This window comes from Stegostoma tigrinum, unplaced genomic scaffold, assembly GCF_030684315.1.
Source record: "Stegostoma tigrinum isolate sSteTig4 unplaced genomic scaffold, sSteTig4.hap1 scaffold_82, whole genome shotgun sequence".
NCBI classification, from domain to species: domain Eukaryota; kingdom Metazoa; phylum Chordata; class Chondrichthyes; order Orectolobiformes; family Stegostomatidae; genus Stegostoma; species Stegostoma tigrinum.
Genome location: NW_026728768.1, coordinates 127368 through 146025, shown reverse-complemented (window position 1 = coordinate 146025; position 18658 = coordinate 127368). Strand labels below are relative to the sequence as shown.

General features: G+C 47.7%; 1 long non-coding RNA gene across 3 annotated transcripts in view; it reads right to left on the bottom strand.

The window, feature by feature from the left end:
• LOC132209295 (uncharacterized) overlaps window positions 1-18658 on the bottom strand; it is a 134183-nt gene that overhangs the window by 17120 nt on the left and 98405 nt on the right. For 2 of the 3 annotated variants that reach the window (XR_009445394.1, XR_009445393.1), the window contains exons 1-3: window positions 13519-14163; window positions 3460-3728; window positions 33-232 (exon numbers count right to left, since the gene is read on the bottom strand). This is a non-coding gene — a long non-coding RNA (uncharacterized LOC132209295). Of the gene's footprint in view, window positions 1-32; window positions 233-3459; window positions 3729-13518; window positions 14164-18658 lie in introns of those variants that run through there. The other variant, XR_009445395.1, reaches the window with a different exon arrangement.

The following is an 18658-nucleotide window of genomic DNA, read 5'->3' as shown; positions in this document are numbered from 1 at the left end:
TAATACTACTTAGTCCTGTTCTTCTTTCTTACGTTACGTTCTCTCGCATGAAGGGTCGAGGCCCGAAATGTCAGCTTTTGTGCTCCTGAGATGCTGCTTGGCCTGCTGTGTTCATCCAGCTCCACACATTGTTATCTCGCATTCTCTAGCATCTGCAGTTACCATTATCTCTCGCAAGCAAAGGTTGATGTCTTTCAAAACCCAATCTCAGATTTTGCAGGCAGTCCTTACCCTGAAAAAATACAAAATATGTATAAAGAAGAAAACTGGAGGTGAAACCATTCAAACAATTTGCATTGGCACAACAAATGTTCAAACTGTAAAAGCAGGTTAAGCACCTGTATATGAGGAAACTGTACTCAAACTTTAAACAGACACTTACAGCCAACAAATGCGAGAAACATCCATTTCTTTCTGCATTACCAATTTTGCTGTTGGGAAAAGAGGCCTAGACTTAGCAATGTAAATTCAAACAAGATAGCACCCTCTCAGATCTCAACACTCACAGTCGTAGAGTTCTGTTTTCAGATGTTGGAGTATAATAGCATCAAGTACAATACACCAAATCTTTTTTGGTACCTTTTCCTTCCATAAAACTGCTTTTAATAGATGCGCACAGAATTCATTTTATACACATTTAAATGTTTCTAAGTTCAAGAGGCCAGTTCCAGCACTTGGACTTGCATCTTCTTCATCATCACAACAGAACAAAATAAAGACCCACTCTTTCTAAGTCACGTTTTCAATTGTTAGTGACAAGGTGAAGTGCGAGAACTGCTCACTCGATGTTAAAATCTCTTAACTATGTACCTATATATTTCAATCCTGTGAAATATGTGGAATGAATTCGAGAAAAGGATTAATTTTGTTGCTCTGGGAGAGAGCTGGTACAGATAAAATAGGTTGAATGGCCTTCTCCCATGCTAAAAATGTCCATAACTGTTCTTGGCGCTGCTAAATTAAAGTGGGCATCCTTTCATTATGACTGTGAGGCGCAGCATGTTATGATAGATGGCATAATGGAGAAATCCTTTGTTATTAATAAACTTTTCAGCACGAGGCATCCTTCTGAAGTCAAATGTTCGACATATACCTGTTGCACTGACTTGGTTTCAAACACTTATAATGTGGAGGTGCTGGTGTTGGACTAGGATGGACAAAGTCAGAAGCCACATGGCATCAGGTTATAATCTGACAGGTTTATTTGAAATCATACAAGCTTTTGAAGTGCAGTCCCTTCATCACGTGTGGTCAGAGAGGAAAACACACAGGCACACAATTTATAAGCAGACAGATCAAAAGATCATACAACTGGTGTGAGTGGAGTGTCAGATAATAAGTCTTCATCCAGGATGTTTGTTTATTTGCAGATATTTTGTTGAAGAAACACACAGCTTGGAGTTACAGTCAGTGTGGTGTGTTATAAATAGTATCAGAGATAATGGGAACTGCAGATGCTGGAGAAGTCCAAGATAATAAAATGTGAGGCTGGATGAACACAGCAGGCCAAGCAGCATCTCAGGAGCACAAAAGCTGACGTTTCAGGCCTAGACCCTTCATCAGAGAGGGGGATGGGGAGAGGGAACTGGAATAAATAGGGAGAGAGGGGGAGGCGGACCGAAGATGGAGAGTAAAGAAGATAGGTGGAGAGAGTATAGGTGGGGAGGTAGGGAGGGGATAGGTCAGTCCAGGGAAGACGGACAGGTCAAGGAGGTGGGATGAGGTTAGTAGGTAGATGGGGGTGCGGCTTGGGGTGGGAGGAAGGGATGGGTGCGAGGAAGAACTGGTTAGGGAGGCAGAGACAGGTTGGACTGGTTTTGGGATGCAGTGGGTGGGGTGGGGGGGAAGAGCTGGGCTGGTTGTGTGGTGCAGTGGGGGGAGGGGACGAACTGGGCTGGTTTAGGGATGCAGTAGGGGAAGGGGAGATTTTGAAACTGGTGAAGTCCACATTGATACCATATGGCTGCAGGGTTCCCAGGCGGAATATGAGTTGCTGTTCCTGCAACCTTCGGGTGGCATCATTGTGACAGTGCAGGAGGCCCATGATGGACATGTCATCTAGAGAATGGGAGGGGGAGTGGAAATGGTTTGCGACTGGGAGGTGCAGTTGTTTGTTGCGAACTGAGCGGAGGTGTTCTGCAAAGCGGTCCCCAAGCCTCCGCTTGGTTTTCCCAATGTAGAGGAAGCCGCACCGGGTACAGTGGATGCAGTATACCACATTGGCAGATGTGCAGGTGAACCTCTGCTTAATGTGGAATGTCATCTTGGGGCCTGGGATAGGGGTGAGGGAGGAGGTGTGGGGGCAAGTGTAGCATTTCCTGCGGTTGCAGGGGAAGGTGCCGGGTGTGGTGGGGTTCGAGGGCAGTGTGGAGCGAACAAGGGAGTCACGGAGAGAGTGGTCTCTCCGGAAAGCAGACAGGGGTGGGGATGGAAAAATGTCTTGGGTGGTGGGGTCGGATTGTAAATGGCCGAAGTGTCGGAGGATGATGCGTTGTATCCGGAGGTTGGTAGGGTGGTGTGTGAGAACGAGGGGGATCCTCTTAGGGCGGTTGTGGCGGGGGCGGGGTGTGAGGGATGTGTTGCGGGAAATCGGGAGACGCGGTCAAGGGCGTTCTCGATCACTGTGGGGGGAAAGTTGCGGTCCTTAAAGAACTTGGACATCTGGGATGTGCGGGAGTGGAATGTCTTATCGTGGGAGCAGATGCATCCCTCACACCCCGCCCCCGCCACAACCGCCCGAAGAGGATCCCCCTCGTTCTCATCCGCTTTTCAAAACATTGATCTATTCACGTGTACTATCCCTCTCGCTAACTTCATGAGAATTCATTCCAATCACTGAACTCCTCACGCTGACCCACCCCAGATCAAAAAATTCAGCTGAGATCAGGAACTGATCGAGCCTGTATGGCTGAGCTGGCTTTTAAAAAGTTTGCCAGTGAGAGAGTCCCATTGAGAAACATTCATTCAAAAAAAATATAATTGCATGGATTGCTCTCCAATCCTAAACTCTATTCAAATTCCGTGGGCTGAACGGTTGGTTTGTGATGCAGAGTGATGCCCTGCAGAGAGGGCTCAATTGCCACACCAGTGAGCTTACCACAAAGGATCTTCGCCTCAACCCCTCTACTTGCCCAAGGCATGGTGATCTTCAGATTAAATCATAACCAGTTGTCTCTCTCTAAGGAGTGGCCAAATGGTGTGGTAAGACTTCACCTTTCGTCCTGATAACATGGCAACAAGCAGATAACTCACCTGATGTCACTGACCAATAAAATCCTCAATTATACTAATATTACCAATGTGATATCATCAGAAGGCATGCTCAACTAAGTTTTAATTTACAAATTAAGTTAACAACCATTCAATCAATATTACTTCACTACTCATATTACTGATTGTCTCGATACAACATTGCGGTTACATCTGTTCATAAGTGAAGTGTAAAGTAATTGCACTTACTGTGGTTTTATCAATGTGATCCTGCAATGCGTCAATAAACAGGTCATTCACAGGTTGCCAATCAGTGTGGACCCCCTCAGCTGTTATCACATGAGACTCAAGATCATCCAGAGCTTTCTGCGGTTCTTGAAGTTTCTCTAACGCCTTTTCCACCTGTTTCTGCCAGTTGCTCGCATGGGTTTTCAATTGGTCCCAATTTTCCTTCACGTCAATTGACTGTTTGCAGACAGCTTGGGCAATTCTCTGGGCTCTCTCTTCCGGGGTAGATTCTGGAAATATGAAGTGCAAATAATTTATCAACTATTCATGACTTGGATCTATACAACTTAAGTGTTCTTTCTAAACCCCTTTCCTTTAAAAGGTCTCTGGACTTTCTCCTGAAATTGGGAATACATAGTATAAGACTAAAGATTTTATGACAGGCACATCAATGATAAATTCTGTAATTAGCTAGCAGGTCGCGGAGCCATGAACGGGGAATCACGGAGAACCAATACAAAGCCGAATAAAATTCGGCCGATATTTGAAATTTATGACTACCAAGCAAACTTTAAAAAAGGAAAAGGATTAGAGTAACTAAACGGGTAAAATTCTCAACAAAAGATATGAAAAATCCTTTCAGGATATCTTTCATAGCTATGAAACAAACATCCAAAATAAACCAACTTTCATCTTTCAGGACAGGCAAGTTAGAATGACAAACCCTAAGTCTCCCCTGCATAGTTCTCTCCAGAACTCACTTAATGAGGTTGTTAAGACACTTAGAGATAACAAAGTGTGCAGCTGGACGAACACAGCAGGCCAAGCAGCATCTCAGGAGCACAAAAGCTTAGATGTTGGGCTGAGACCTTTCATCAGAAAAGGGGGAGGGGGAGAGGGTTCTGAAATAAATAGGGAGAGGGGGGGAGGCGGATCGAAGATGGATAGAGGAGAAGATAGGTGGAAAGGAGACAGACAAGTTAAAGAGGTGGGGATGGAGCCAGTAGAGGTGAGTGTAGGTGAGGAGGTAGGGAGGGGATAGGTCAGTCCGGGGAGGACGAACAAGTCAAGGAGATGGGACGAGGTTAGTCGGTACGAAATGGAGGTGCGGCTTGAGGTGGGAGGAGGGGATAGGTGAGAGGAAGAACAGGTTAGGGAGGTGGGACAAGCTGGGCTGGTTTTGGGATGCAGTTGGGCTCGTTTTGGGATGCAGTGGGGGAAGGGGAGACTTTGAAGCTTGTGAAGTTCACATTGATACCATTGGGCTGCAGGGTTCCCAAGCGGAATATGAGTTGCTGTTCCTGCCCCCTTCGGGTGGCATCATTGTGGCACTGCAGGAGGCCCATGATGCACATGCCGTCTAAGGAATGGGAGGGGGAGTTAAAGGAGTTAAAATGGTGGGTGACTGGAAGGTGCTGTTGTTGATTGCGAACCGAGCGGAGGTGTTCTGCAAAGCAAACATGAGATTTTTGTCTTCTACCTTGCACTCACTGGAGCACTGCAGCAAGCCTGAGACAGAGATTTTGGCCAGGGATCATGATGGGGTGCTCAAGTGATAGGCAATTGGAAACGTGGGGCCATTTTTATGTACAGAATATAGGTGTTCAGCCAAGTGGTTGGTCAGTCTGTGTTTCGTCTCCCCGGTGCAGAGCGAGACAATATTGTGAGCAGTGAATACAGTAGACTAGATTGAGTGAAGTGTGGGTAAATCGCTGCTTCCCCTGGAAGCCTTGGATAGTGAAGCCGGAGGAAGTAAATGGACAGATGTTATGCCTTCTGTGGTGGCATGGAAAGTGCTGTCGGGTTATGGGGAGGTGTTGCGAATGGATAAGGAGTGGACCGAGGTGTCCTGATGGAATGGTCCCTGCGGAAGGCTGACAAGGGAGGGGAGGGGAATATATGCCTGGTGGTGGGATCTTGTTGGAAATCGTGGCTGATGTTCTTCTAGATGTGGATATTGATGGGTTGGTCATTGAGGACCAGGGTACCTCATCAGGGGTGAGGCCAAAGTGTACGAGATGGGTTGGACATGGCCGAGAGCTCTGTCAACCACGAACGCAAGGAATGCTCAGTTGAGGAAGAATGCAGACATTTCGGAATCCCTCCAGCAGAAGGCGATATCATGAGAACAAGTGAATCTGTCTGGACAGTCCTGTTTGAAGATTTTAGGAAGTAAGACTCTGTTGTTTGTCATAAAGGATATGGTTGAGTGATCATATTCAAACTGAAGAGACCAAGAATGTGAGCCTGCAGAATGGGTGGTGAACCATGCCTCTAGGAATTCCTCTGCGTGTCTACACTTGGCTTGGGCTACTATGGTTACCTTGTCCCAGTTTCGTATGAGTGGCGTGATCCTCCACCCATAATGCAACCAACAAACAGATACAATTGGACCGCACATACAAACCCATACAGATCAAAACCCGAAATGACAGTACTCATGGTAACTGACCGGACAGTATAAATTCCAGACAGAGTAAAGTAACATTGTTTCGTTGGAGGCTCTGCTGGTGATGTCACCAATCATGGTGACGAAACGTCTCAATGAAAACAAGCCAGCTCGGCGAGCAAGTCAACAACCTCAATTTGAGCTACCTTGTTCAAGTGTTTCATTTTTGATCTTGAATGTTAAATCTCGCTCCAACACAGGGACGGAGGATTACTGTTAACAGCTGCATTATAACTAATTCAAATCGAATCATTGTTTTGACCAGTCCAGAGATGTGCAGGTTCGGTGGATTGGGAATGCTGAATTACCCACAGTGCCCACACACGTGTAGGTTAGGTATATCAGCCATGGGAAATGCAGGCTGACAGGGATAGAGTAGGGAATGGGGATGGGTCTGGGTGGGATGCTCTTTGTAGGGTTGCTGTGGACTTCTTGAACTGAATGGCCTGTTTCCACACTGGGGATTCTATAAAACTAGGTTTTACTGAATTAGTGAGAAAGTGAGTTTATCAATTGCTAAATGCAAGAAGTCAGAAGGCACCACAAATACACACAAGTTAGACACAAGAAATTAGCTCAAAAAACGTAAAAGTTAAGAGGGATACGGATAGTTCAGCCTTTGGATTGTTTGTGAGGAATAGAAAGTGGGATGTTGTGGCCACTACATTGGGCGATCCCCGGAATGCTTATGTGAATTCAGCAGTTAATTTTGAGATCCTTGTTGAAATTCTTTTGACCTTGTTTCCTTTTTGACATTGCCCTGGTTTGCAGAGCTCAGAGCAAGAGATTGTCTTTTCTTCTTAGCTGCAGCAGAGGCCTATGAAATGGCTGTCCTAGAACTGCGACCTCCACAACTCCGTAGACCACACGAGCATAGTCGCCCAGGAATACACACACACTGACATTAAAGAACTATTGGGATAACAATACTCAGCATGGGACTGGAAAAGACAGCATGTAGAAACAGAAAACAGCTGTAAATAGTGTCAAGAGGTGAAATAAAGTTATAAATCAAAATTAATGACTCTGTGCTTGCGTGCTCATTGTATTCAGAACAAAATCAACAAATTCATAGCACACATACAGGTTGACGGGCATGATTTGAGAGCTATTACAAAGACATGGTTATAAGGCGATCAACACTGGAGGTAAATGTGCAGGGCTACGTGACATTCCAAAAAGACAGGCAAGAGGGAAACTGACTGTAAGCGATGAAATTACTGTGAGAACAAGAAACGATCTTCAATCGGAAGACATAGAATCCAATTTTATTTATTTGCTAATGGGAGGAGGACATCACTAGCTCGGCAGTGTTTATTGTCCATCCCGAATTGCCCAGGGGACAGTTCAGAGTCAATCATCTAGCTGTGGGTCTGCAGTCACATGTAGGCCAGACCATGTAAGGATGGCAGTTTCCTTTCCGAAAGGACATCAGTGAAGCAGGTGGGTTTTTCTGACATTTGACAATGGATTCATGGTCATCATTAGATTCTTCATTCATGATTTTCTTTTGTATTCAATTCAAATTCCACCACCTGCTGTGCTGGGATTTGAACACCGGTCCCCAGAATGTTATCTAAGTCTCTGAATTAACAATCCAGCAATAATACCACTCGGCTATTTCCTCCCCAACCTTGGAACAAGAAAACCTGTAGTTGACTCCCACATGGGGGAAAACACTGAACCAGGAGCTTCTTCAACGGGGTGATCGCCTCTCCTTACATTTTAAGATAGCTATGAATAATCAGGACCTTGGGGGAAGCTACGAAATTGGGGGAAGGAAAATTACATCAGTATTAGGTAGGAGCTGAGCAGTATTAATTGGGAGGAGCTTTGATTGAACAAGTCGGCATTTGATACGCGGGAGATATTTAAAGACCTACTGATCAGCGTTCAGAACTGGCCTATTCCAGGGAAGGAGGAATGACAAGGATGGCAATCTAAGGACATATGGACAGAAGAAATAAAGGAGTAGGTCATCTGTCTCTTCCAGCTCGCTCCGCCATTCAATAAGGTCATCGCTGATCTTTTTGCGGACTCAGTTCCACTTACCCTCCCATTCACCATAACACTCAATTCCTTTCCTGTTCAAAGATCTATCTGTCTTGGCCTTTAAAACATTCAACCAGGGAACCTTGACTGTTTCACTGAGCAGAGAATTCCACAGATTCACAACCCTTTGGATGAAGAAGCTCATCCTCAACTCAGTCTGAAATCTGTTCACCCTTATTTTGAGGCTGTGCCGCCTAGTTGTAATTTCACCCATCAGTGGAAACAACTTCCGTGTTTCTTTCCTATCTATTTCTTTCATCATTTTAAAAGGTGCTATTAGAACACCCCTCATTCTTCGAAGTCTCAGAGAGTGCAATCCAAGTCTCCTCAATCTCTCCCCATACAGCAACATTTTCAATTGTGGAATCAATCTTGGGAAGCTCCTTTGCACCCCCTCCACTGCCAGCACATCCTTTCTCAAGTGAGGAGACTAAAACTGTACAAACTATTCGACATCAAGCCTCACCAGCACCCTATACAACTGGAGCATCCCCTCCCGATTTTTAAACTCAATTCCTTTGCTGTTCAAAGATCTGTCTGTCTTGGCCTTTAAAACATTCAGCCGGGGAATAGCAGCATGCTACAATTTTTCACCATTTAACTAAAACTCCATTTTGTCCTAATTGCTACCAAAATGGATAGTCTCACTTTTACCATCGTTGCACTCCATCTGCCATTGTCCATTCACTTACACTTTCTGCGTCCTTCTGCAGATGTTCATTATCCTCTTCACACAACACTAAAATGAGTGGTAGAGTAATCTGTGAACTGTAACTGAACATAGAAGAACACAACGCAGAACAGGCCCTTCGGCCCTCCATGTTGCGCCGACCTGTGAACTAATCGAAGCCCATTCCCCTGCACTATCCTATTGTCAACCATATGCTGATCCAAGGGCTGTTTAAATGCCCCTCATGTGGCTGAGTTAACTTCATTGGCAGACAGGGCATTCCACACCCTTACCACTCTCTGAGTAAAGAACCTGCCTCTGACATCTGTCTTAAATCCATCACCCCTCAAAGTGTAGCTGCACCCACTTGTACAAGCTGAAGTCATCATCCTCGGAAAAAAACTCTCACTGTGCACCCTATCTAATCCACTGACCATCTTGTATGTCTCTATTAAATCCCCTCTTGAGCCTCCTTCTCTCCAATGAGAACAGACCCAAGTTCCTCAGCCTTTCTTCATAAGACCTTCGCTCCAGACCAGGCAACATTCTGGTAAATCTCCTCTGCACCTGTTCCAATGATTCCACATCCTTCCTGTAATGGAGCGACCACGCAATATTCAAACTGAGGCCGCACTAGCGTTTTGTAGAGTTGCAGCATGACATCACGTCTCCGCAACTCAATCCCTCTACCAATGAAACCTAAAACACCATCAGACTTCTGAACAGCACTATCAACCTGGGTGGCAATTTTCAGGAATCTATGTACATGGACACCACGATCCCTCTGCTCATCTCCACTGCCAAGAATCTTTCCGTTGACCCGGTGTTCTGCCTTCCTATTATTCCTCCCAAAGTGAAACACCTCACATTTATCCATATTAATCTCCATTTGCCAAATTTCGGGACAATTCTGCAGTTTATCCAAGTCTCCCTGCAACCTGCAACATTCTTCCACACTGTCCACCACTCCACCGACTTTAGTGTCATCTGCAAACTCACGAACCCATCAACCAATTCCTGCGTCCAAGTCATTTATACAAATGACAAACAGCAGTGGTCACAAAACAGATCCTTGAGGCACACCACGCGTTACCGGACTCCAGGCTGTATATTCTCCATCAACCACCACTTGTTGCCTTCTTACCGAAAGCCAGTTTCTAATCCAACTGGCTAAATCTCCCTCAATCCCGTGCCTCTGTATTTTCTCCGAGAGCCTACCATGGGGAAACTTATCAAAGGCTTTACTCAAGTCCATGTACACCACGCCAACTGCCCGACCCTCATCCACATGCTTGGTCACCTTCTCAAAAAACTCAATGACGTTTGTGAGACACGACCTGCCCTTGACGAATCCATGCTGACTATCTCCAATCAAGTTGTTGATTGTTGGATGATTATAAATCCTATCTCTTATAATCCTTTCCAAAATTTTTCCTGCAACACACCTAAGGCTCACAGGTCTATAATTGCCTGGGTCATTCCTACTGCCCCTCTTGAACAAGGGCACAACATTTGCAATTCTCCACTCCTCTGGTACTAAACCTGCAGACAATGAGGACTCCAAGATCAAGGCCTAAGGCTCCACCACCTCCTCCCTAGCATCCCAGACAATCCTCGGAAAAATCCTATCAGGCCCAGGGGCTTTACCTACCTTCACACGTTGTCGAATTGATGACACTTCCTCCTTACTAACCTTAACCCTTTCAATTCTAGTAGCCTCTAACTCAGTCACCTCCTCTACAATATTCTCCTGTCCCTCAGTGAAAACAGATGAGAAACATTCATTTAGCACCTCTCCAATCTCCACAGCGTCCACACACAACTTCCCACTTCTGTCTTTGACTGGCCCTATGCCTACCCAAGTCATCCTCTTATTCCTCACATACCTATCGAAAGCTTTCGGGTTCTCCTTTATTTACCTGCCAGTGTCTGCTCGTGTACCCTCCTTGCTCTTCTTAACTCTCTCTTTAAATCCTTCCTAGCTAATCTGTAGCTCTCCATCACCTCATGTGAACCATCTGGTCTCATCGTCACATCATCCTCCCTCTTCTGCTTAACAAGAGATACAGGTTTTTTAGTAAACCACGGTTCCCTTAGCTGATCGCTTCCTCCCTGCCTGACAGGGACGTACCTATCAAGGACACGCAATATCTGTTCCTTAAACCAGCTCCACAATTCAATTGTCCCCATTGCCCTGCATTTTGCACACCCATTCTATGCCTCCTTAGTCTTGCCGAATCGCACTACAAGGGAGGAATGGAGAAGCCGATAGTGAAGGGGACTATCAGAGGTTACAGCAGAACATAGATAGACTGGAGAGTTGGGCAGATAAATGGCAGATGGAGTTCAATCCGGGAAAATGCGAGGTGATGCATTTTGGAAGATCAAATTCAAGGACGAACTATACAGTAAATGGAAAAGTCTTGGGGAAAATTGATGAACAGAGAGATCTGGGTGTTCAGGTCCATTGTTCCCTGAAGGTGACAACGCAGGTCAATAGGGTGGTCTCGAAGGCATATGGCATGCTTTCCTTCATTGGATGGGGTATTGAGTACAAGACTTGCCAAGGTCATGTTGCAGTTGTATCGGACTTTGGTTTGGCCACATTTGGACTACTGTGCACAGTTCCAGTCGCCACATTCCCAAAAGGTTGTGGATGCTTTGGAGAGGGTGCAGAGGAAGTTCACCAGGATGCTGCCTTGTATGGAGGGTGCTAGCCATGAAGAGAGGTTGAGTAGGTTAGGATTATTTTCATGAGAAAGATGGAGATTGGGGGGGACCTGATTGAGGTCAACAAAATCATGAGGGTATAGACAGGGTGAACAGCAAAAAGCTTTTTACCCCCAGAGTGGAGGACTCAATTACGAGGGGTCATGAGTTCAAAGTGAGAGGAGCAAAGTTTAAGGGACATATGCATGGAAAGTTCTTTACACAGAGGTTGGTGGGCACCTGGAACGTGTTGCCAGCGGAGGTGGGAGACGCAGACACGTTAGCGTCTTTTAAGATATATTTGGACAGGTACGTGAATGGGCAGAGAGCAAATGGACACAGACCGTGAGAAAATAGGTGACAGGTGAGACAGAGGATCTTGATCGGCGCAGGCTTGGAGGGCTGAAGGACCTGTTCCTGTGCTGTAATTTTCTTAGTTGTTTTGACTGACTAGAGGGAGCGAGGGAGGGAGGAATGGATGGCTGGTGGGAGGGAGCGAGGGAGCGAGGACTGACTGGAAGAAGGAATGGATGACTGGAGGGAGCAAGAGGAAGGGGGGGCAAAGGGGCAGGAGGAGGAGGGGGGCAAAGGGGCAGGAGGAGGATGGGGGCAAAGGGGCAGGAGGAGGAGGGGGGCAAAGGGGCAGGAGGAGGAGGGGGAAAAGGGGCAGGAGGAGGAGGGGGAAAAGGGGCAGGAGGAGGAGGGGGAAAAGGGGCAGGAGGAGGAGGGGGAGGGGGGGCAAAGGGGCAGGAGGAGGAGGGGGAGGGGGGCAAAGGGGCAGGAGGAGGGGGGGCAAAGGGGCAGGAGGAGGGGGGGCAAAGGGGCAGGAGGAGGGGGGGCAAAGGGGCAGGAGGAGGGGGGGAACGGAGGAAGGGAGATGAACACAGCAGACAGGCTGACATCAGCTTCCCTGGCCTCTGATGCTGCATGTCCTGCTGTTTCATGCTCATGAACACCTCGTTACCTCCCATTCTCTTTTGTTTGTGTTTTATCACTCTTCCTCCCTCACTCTGATTCTCTCCCCCTCTCTCACCTCTGCTGGCCCTAATTTCACTCCCTTGTCATGCTCCTTTATTTCCATCTTTCTGTCCCTTTTCTCTCTCCCACCACAAACTCTCTCTCTTTCTCACTCTGGCTTTATTCACAGGGGGAGAGAGTACAAGAGCAAAGGAAACCAAAGCACGCAGCGCCTTCGGCTGAGAGAGAAATGAAGCACTGCCGGAGATTTTCCAAACCCTGACACGGGGGTTGCCTCTCTCTCTCTCTCTCTCGACAGTCTCTGTGACTGCCCCATCAAACCCCACACCCATTCCCTTACCATGGTGTCTCTCCACAAACCCACCTCCGGGTAGAAATGCAAACACAAGTTGCTGAAAATGCTCAGCATCTGTCAAGAAAAAGTCCCGAGGTAGCGTTTTGGGTGCGATGACCCTTTCCCTCAGAGCTCCGGCCAGAAATGCTCTGAGACAGGGTCCCCTTGTAGTCGGAGAGCTGCGGGTCGATCTCGGCTGGTCGCTTGGCGCAGGGCATCAAGAGCTCCCCTCAGCCCCTGGAAGGGGTCTGTTCAGCCCCTAACCTTATACTGACCCTGGTTCTGTCCTTTCCTCATCCCTGGGAGCCCCTCCTGCCTTCCCACCTTGTCGTCGGAGTGCTATTCGGCTACGGAGGGTTGTGCGATAAAGATCCTACTTCCCACAGCGGCGGGGCGAGGGGGCATCCCCTCGCTCCGAAAACACCTCCTCCCATCTCATCTTGTGGCAGTGGCTGTTCGGCTGAAGAAAGCAGCTCTGCCCGTGACCCCAAACCTCCCTACAACACCCCTCTCCTAAACCAACCCCCACCACGACCCTTTTGCAGTAGCTGTAAGCCATTCAGTCACTGGGCTGTACGATAGTGACTCTCCCCATGTCCTCTCACTTCCAAGACGGCTATCCTCGAAACCCCACCCCATTCCATCCCCCGCCTTCCCTTTACCTTGTAGGACGAGAGCAGTAGGCTGTTCGGCTACGGAAACCCGCGCAGGGCTGTATAATGGACACCCTCCCAATGTCCCCAGCCTTCTCTCACCCGGGGAGGGCTATTCTCACCCCCAAAACATACATTCCCAACCCCTCGCTTTGTGATAGGAGCGGCGCAGGATGTGAAACAGGGACCGTGCTCATGTCCCCAGTCCTCCCTTCACCCCAAACCCCGCTCTCACCTTGCAGTAGGAGATAGTTTTCGGCTACTCAGCCCCGGAAGGCGTCGCGGACCCGCGGCCGGGTGCTCGGGGAGCGCAGGCTCGGTGCCAGGCAGCTGTTCAGGCAGGTAGCTGTGCCCAGGAGCCGGGCGAAGAGGCCTTCTCCCACCTCGGATCCCCGCTCCCGGCAAAGGCGGCGCAAGACTGAGCCACTGAGCAGCGAGCGCTCCGGCAGCCCGGATGCCTGCTCCCAGCCCGGTGGTCATGCTGGAGGCCGCTGGAGAACAGGAGGTTGTAGGGGTCCGGGAGCGTCGTGCGATGATCCCCGCTGCCGAACCGCTGGGTCCTCAGCCCACGCCTGGGAAAAGGGATCCAGACAGCGGACTCATCGCCGAGGCAGAGTCGGGGGTGGGAAAAGGCTTGAGTAGGACCAAGAGAGGAAGGGGATTGACTGAAAGGGAGAAAGAGACAGACTGTGTGTGTATGTGTGAGGGAGGGAGAGAGGGAGGGAGGATTAGAAATGCAGTCTGATTGCGGATGGCTTGGGTTCAAACAGAGATCTTTAAACTTTGTTCGAAAGAAACTCACAACGCTCCCTGCTGAGCGGGTGGAGAGGCTCGGATAGAGAGTAAGAGAGATGGAGGAAAAGGCGGGGGGAGGGGCGGCGCAGAGACAGCACAGAACAGGCCCTTCAGCCCACAATGTTGTGCCGACCATTGATCCTCATGTATGCACCCTCAAATTTCTGTGACCATATGCATGTCCAGCAGTCTCTTAAATGACCCCAATGACCTTGCTTCCACAACTGCTGCTGGCAACGCATTCCATGCTCTCACAACTCTCTGCGTAAAGAACCTGCCTCTGACATCCTCTCTCTACTTTCCACCAACCAGCTTAAAACTATGACCCCTCGTGCTAGCCATTTCTGCCCTGGGAAATAGTCTCTGGCTATCAACTCTATCTATGCCTCTCATTATCTTGTATACCTCAATTAGGTCCCCTCTCCTCCTCCTTTTCTCCAATGAAAAGAGACCGAGCTCAGTCAACCTCTCTTCATAAGATAAGCCCTCCAGTCCAGGCAGCATCCTGGTAAACCTCCTCTGAACCCTCTCCAAAGCATCCACATCTTTCCTATAATACGGCGACCAGAACTGGACGCAGTATTCCAAGTGCGGTCTAACCAAAGTTTTATAGAGCTGCAACAAGATCTCCTGACTCTTAAACTCAATCCCCCTGTTCATGAAAGCCAAAACACCATATGCTTTCTTAACAACCCTGTCCACTTGGGTGGCCATTTTAAGGGATCTATGTATCTGCACACCAAGATCCCTCTGTTCCTCCACGCTGCCAAGAATCCTATCCTTCATCCTGCACTCAGCTTTCAAATTCGACCTTCCAAAATGCATCACCTCGCATTTATCCAGGTTGAACTCCATCTGCCACCTCTCAGCCCATCTCTGCATCCTGTCAATGTCCCGCTGCAGCCTACAACAGCCCTCTACACTGTCAACGACACCTCCGACCTTTGTGTCGTCTGCAAACTTGCTGACCCATCCTTCAATCCCCTCATCCAAGTCATTAATAAAAATTACAAACAGTAGAGGCCCAAGGACAGAGCCCTGTGGAACCCCACTCACCACTGACTTCCAGGCAGAATATTTTCCTTCTACTACCACTCGCTGTCTTCTGTTGGCCAGCCAATTCTGTATCCAAGCAGCTAAGTTCCCCTGTATCCCATTCTTCCTGACCTTCTGAATGAGCCTACCATGGGGAACCTTATCAAATGCCTTACTGAAGTCCATATACACCACATCCACAGCTCGACCCTCATCAACTTTTCTAGTCACATCCTCAAAAAACTCGATAAGGTTTGTAAGGCATGACCTACCCCTCACAAAGCCGTGTTGACTGTATTTGATCAAGCCATGCTCTTCCAGATGGTCATAAATCTTATCCCTCAGAATCCTTTCTAACACTTTGCAGACGACAGACGTGAGACTTACCGGTCTATAATTGCCGGGGATTTCCCTATTTCCTTTCTTGAAGAGAGGAATTACATTTGCCTCTCTCCAGTCCTCAGGTACGACTCCAGTGGAGAGCGAGGATGCAAAGATCTTCGCAAGTGGCGAAGCAATTGCATTTCTCGCTTCCCAAAGCAGCCGAGGACAAATCTGGTCCGGGCCTGGCGACTTGTCAATCTTAATGTTTGACAAAATTTTCAGCACATCAGCTTCCTCTATCTCTATCCATTCCAGCATGCACACCTGCTCTTCAAAGGTTTCATTCACTACAAAGTTCGTTTCTTTCGTAAAGACAGAAGCAAAAAAACTCATTTAGGTCTTCGCCTACCTCCTCAGGCTCCACACACAAGTTCCCTATGCTATCCCTGATCGGCCCTACTCTTTCTTTCATCATTCTCTTATTCCTCACCTAAGTGTAAAATGCCTTTGTGTTTTCCCGGATTCCTTCTGCCAAGCCTTTCTCGTGCCCCCTCCTGGCTCTCCTCAGACCATTTTTGAGCTCCTTCCTTGCCTGCATGTAATCCTCTCTAGCTGAACTTGACCCTAGCTTCCTCCACCTCATGTAAGCTACCTTCTTCCTTTTCACAAGAAGCTCCACCGCTCTCGTCATCCAAGGTTCCTTTATCTTACCCCTTCTTGCCTGTCTCAGAGGGACATATTAACTCATCACTCCCAACAACTGTTCCTTAAACAGTCTCCACATGTCTATAGTTCCCTTACCATGGAACAACTGCTCCCAGTCCATGCTTCCTAACTCATGTCTAATCGCATCATAGTTTCCTCTTCCCCAATTAAATATCCTCCCATTTTGCCTCATCCTCTCCTTCTCCATAGCTATGTAGAATGTGAGGCAGTTATGGTCACTATCACCAAAATGCTCTCCCACCACAAGATCTGATGCCTGCCCCGGCTCGTTTCCGAGCACCAAGTCCAGAATGGCCTCTCCACGTACTGCGTTAGGAAACCCTCCTGAGCACACCTGACAAAAACAGCTCCATTCAAATCTTCTGCTCGAAGGAGGTTCCCATCAATATTGGGAAAGTTAAAGTCACCCATTACAACAACCCTACTGCGTCCACACTTTTCCAAAATTTGTCGACCTATGCTTTCTTCAATCTCCCTGCTGCTATTGGGGGGCCTGTAGTAAACCCCTAACGAGGTGACTACTCCCTTGCTGTTCCTAATTTCCACCCATACTGACTCAGTAGGCAGATCTTCCTCGACAATGGAAGCTTCTGTAGCTGTGATACCCTCTCTGATTAGTAGTGCTACACTCCCTCCTCTTTTTCCCCCCTCCCTATTCTTTTTAAATGTTCTAAACCCTGGAAGACCCAGCAACCATTCCTGCCCATGAGAAACCTATGTCTCTGTTATGGCCACAACATCATAGCACCAGGTACTGATCCATGCTCTAAGTTCATCACTTTTATTCCTGATACTCCTTGCATTAAAGCAAACACACTTTAACCGATCCCTTGGTTCCTTCCCAGGAAAATCCTTCCCACTAGCTGGTCTACCTCTTGCTACTGCCTCACCTGCATCAACGCTCACCTCTGGTATACAGCTCAGGTTCCCACCCCCCTGCCATACTAGTTTAAACCCTCTCGAACTACTCGAGCAAACCTTCCACCCAGGACATTGGTCCCCTTCCAGTTCAGATGCAACCCGTCCATCTTGTACAGGTCCCACCTTCCCCAGAAGGCATCCCAATTATCTACAGATCTGAAGCCCTCCCTCCTACACCAGCTGCGTAGCCACGTGTTCAGCTGCGCTATATGATTGTTAATTGAGAGTACTGATGAATTTTGCTTATTGTTTCTGTGATCATCTCAACAATCCATTTGTCAACACAATAAAGTAGATATTGTTATTGTAAAACACCCCTGTAAATCCAAAGAAAATTTCAAGAGGGGCCAAATAAGTAGTGTTGGGGAACAAAGAAATGGCAGAGGAACTGAACAAGTATTTTGCATCAGTCTTCAGGTTGGAAGGCACCAGTAGTAGAACTTTAAGGGAGTCTGAAGCAGAAGTGAGTGCGGTGGCCATCACTAAGGAGAAGGTACAGGGGAAGCTGAAGGGTCTGTGTGGAATTTGTACATTCTCCCCATGTCCGCACGGGTCTCCGCCAGGTGCTCTGATTTCCATCCACAGTCCAAAGATGTGCAGGCAAGGTGGATCAGCCATGGCAAATGTGAGCTTGCCGGGACACAGTACAGGGCTGGGTCTTGGTGGGATGTTCTTGACGGAGATGGTGCAGACCCAATGGCCTCTTTCCGCTCTGTCGGAATTCTATAATTCCGAGAAGATGGTAAATTACATGGACCAGATGGACTGCCCCCCAGAGTTCTGAAGGAGATAAGTAAGAAGACCATGCAGGTGTTGATGATCTTTCAGGAATTACTGGAGTCAGGGTGGGTCCCAAAGGAGTACAAAATGGCAAATATAACACCCCTGTTTAAAATGGAGGGAGGCAAAAGACAAGAAATTAAAAGACGAGAAAAACCTGTTAGCCTGACGCTGGTCATTCGGTCAGATTTTAGAATCCATTATTAAGGATGAGATCGGAGAGTACTTGGAAGGACATGGTAATACTTGGAACTACATGTTAAATTGGGCTGAGAAAACACAACTTTGTCAAGGGAAGGTCTCTGTTAGATTCTTTGAGAATGTAACCAGTGGGTAAAAACAAAAGGGAGCCATTGAACTTTATCTGTTTGGATTTTCAGAAAGCCTTTGACAAGGTGCCACACAGGACGCTTCAAAATAAAAAAAATGAGCTTATTGTGTTAGGGAGTAGGTACTGGCATGGATAGAGGATCGGCTAACTGGCAGAATGCAGAGAGTGGCAATAAAGGGTCTTTTGCAGGATGGCAGCCAGCAACTACAGGAGTTCCACAGTCATCAGAGTTCAGACAACAGCCATTCACGTTATACATCAGCAATCTGGACAAAGGAACTAATGGTATTGTTGTCCACAGGGCGTTGTTGCTAAGTTTGCAGATGACATTTCGATAGGTGGAGAGGCAAGTAGTGTTGAGGAAGTGGGGAGGTCACAGAGAGTCTGTAGAGAAGTGGCAGTACAGGCATAGGCTATTTTCTAAATGGGGAAAGGCTTCAGAAATCTGAAGCACAAAGATGCC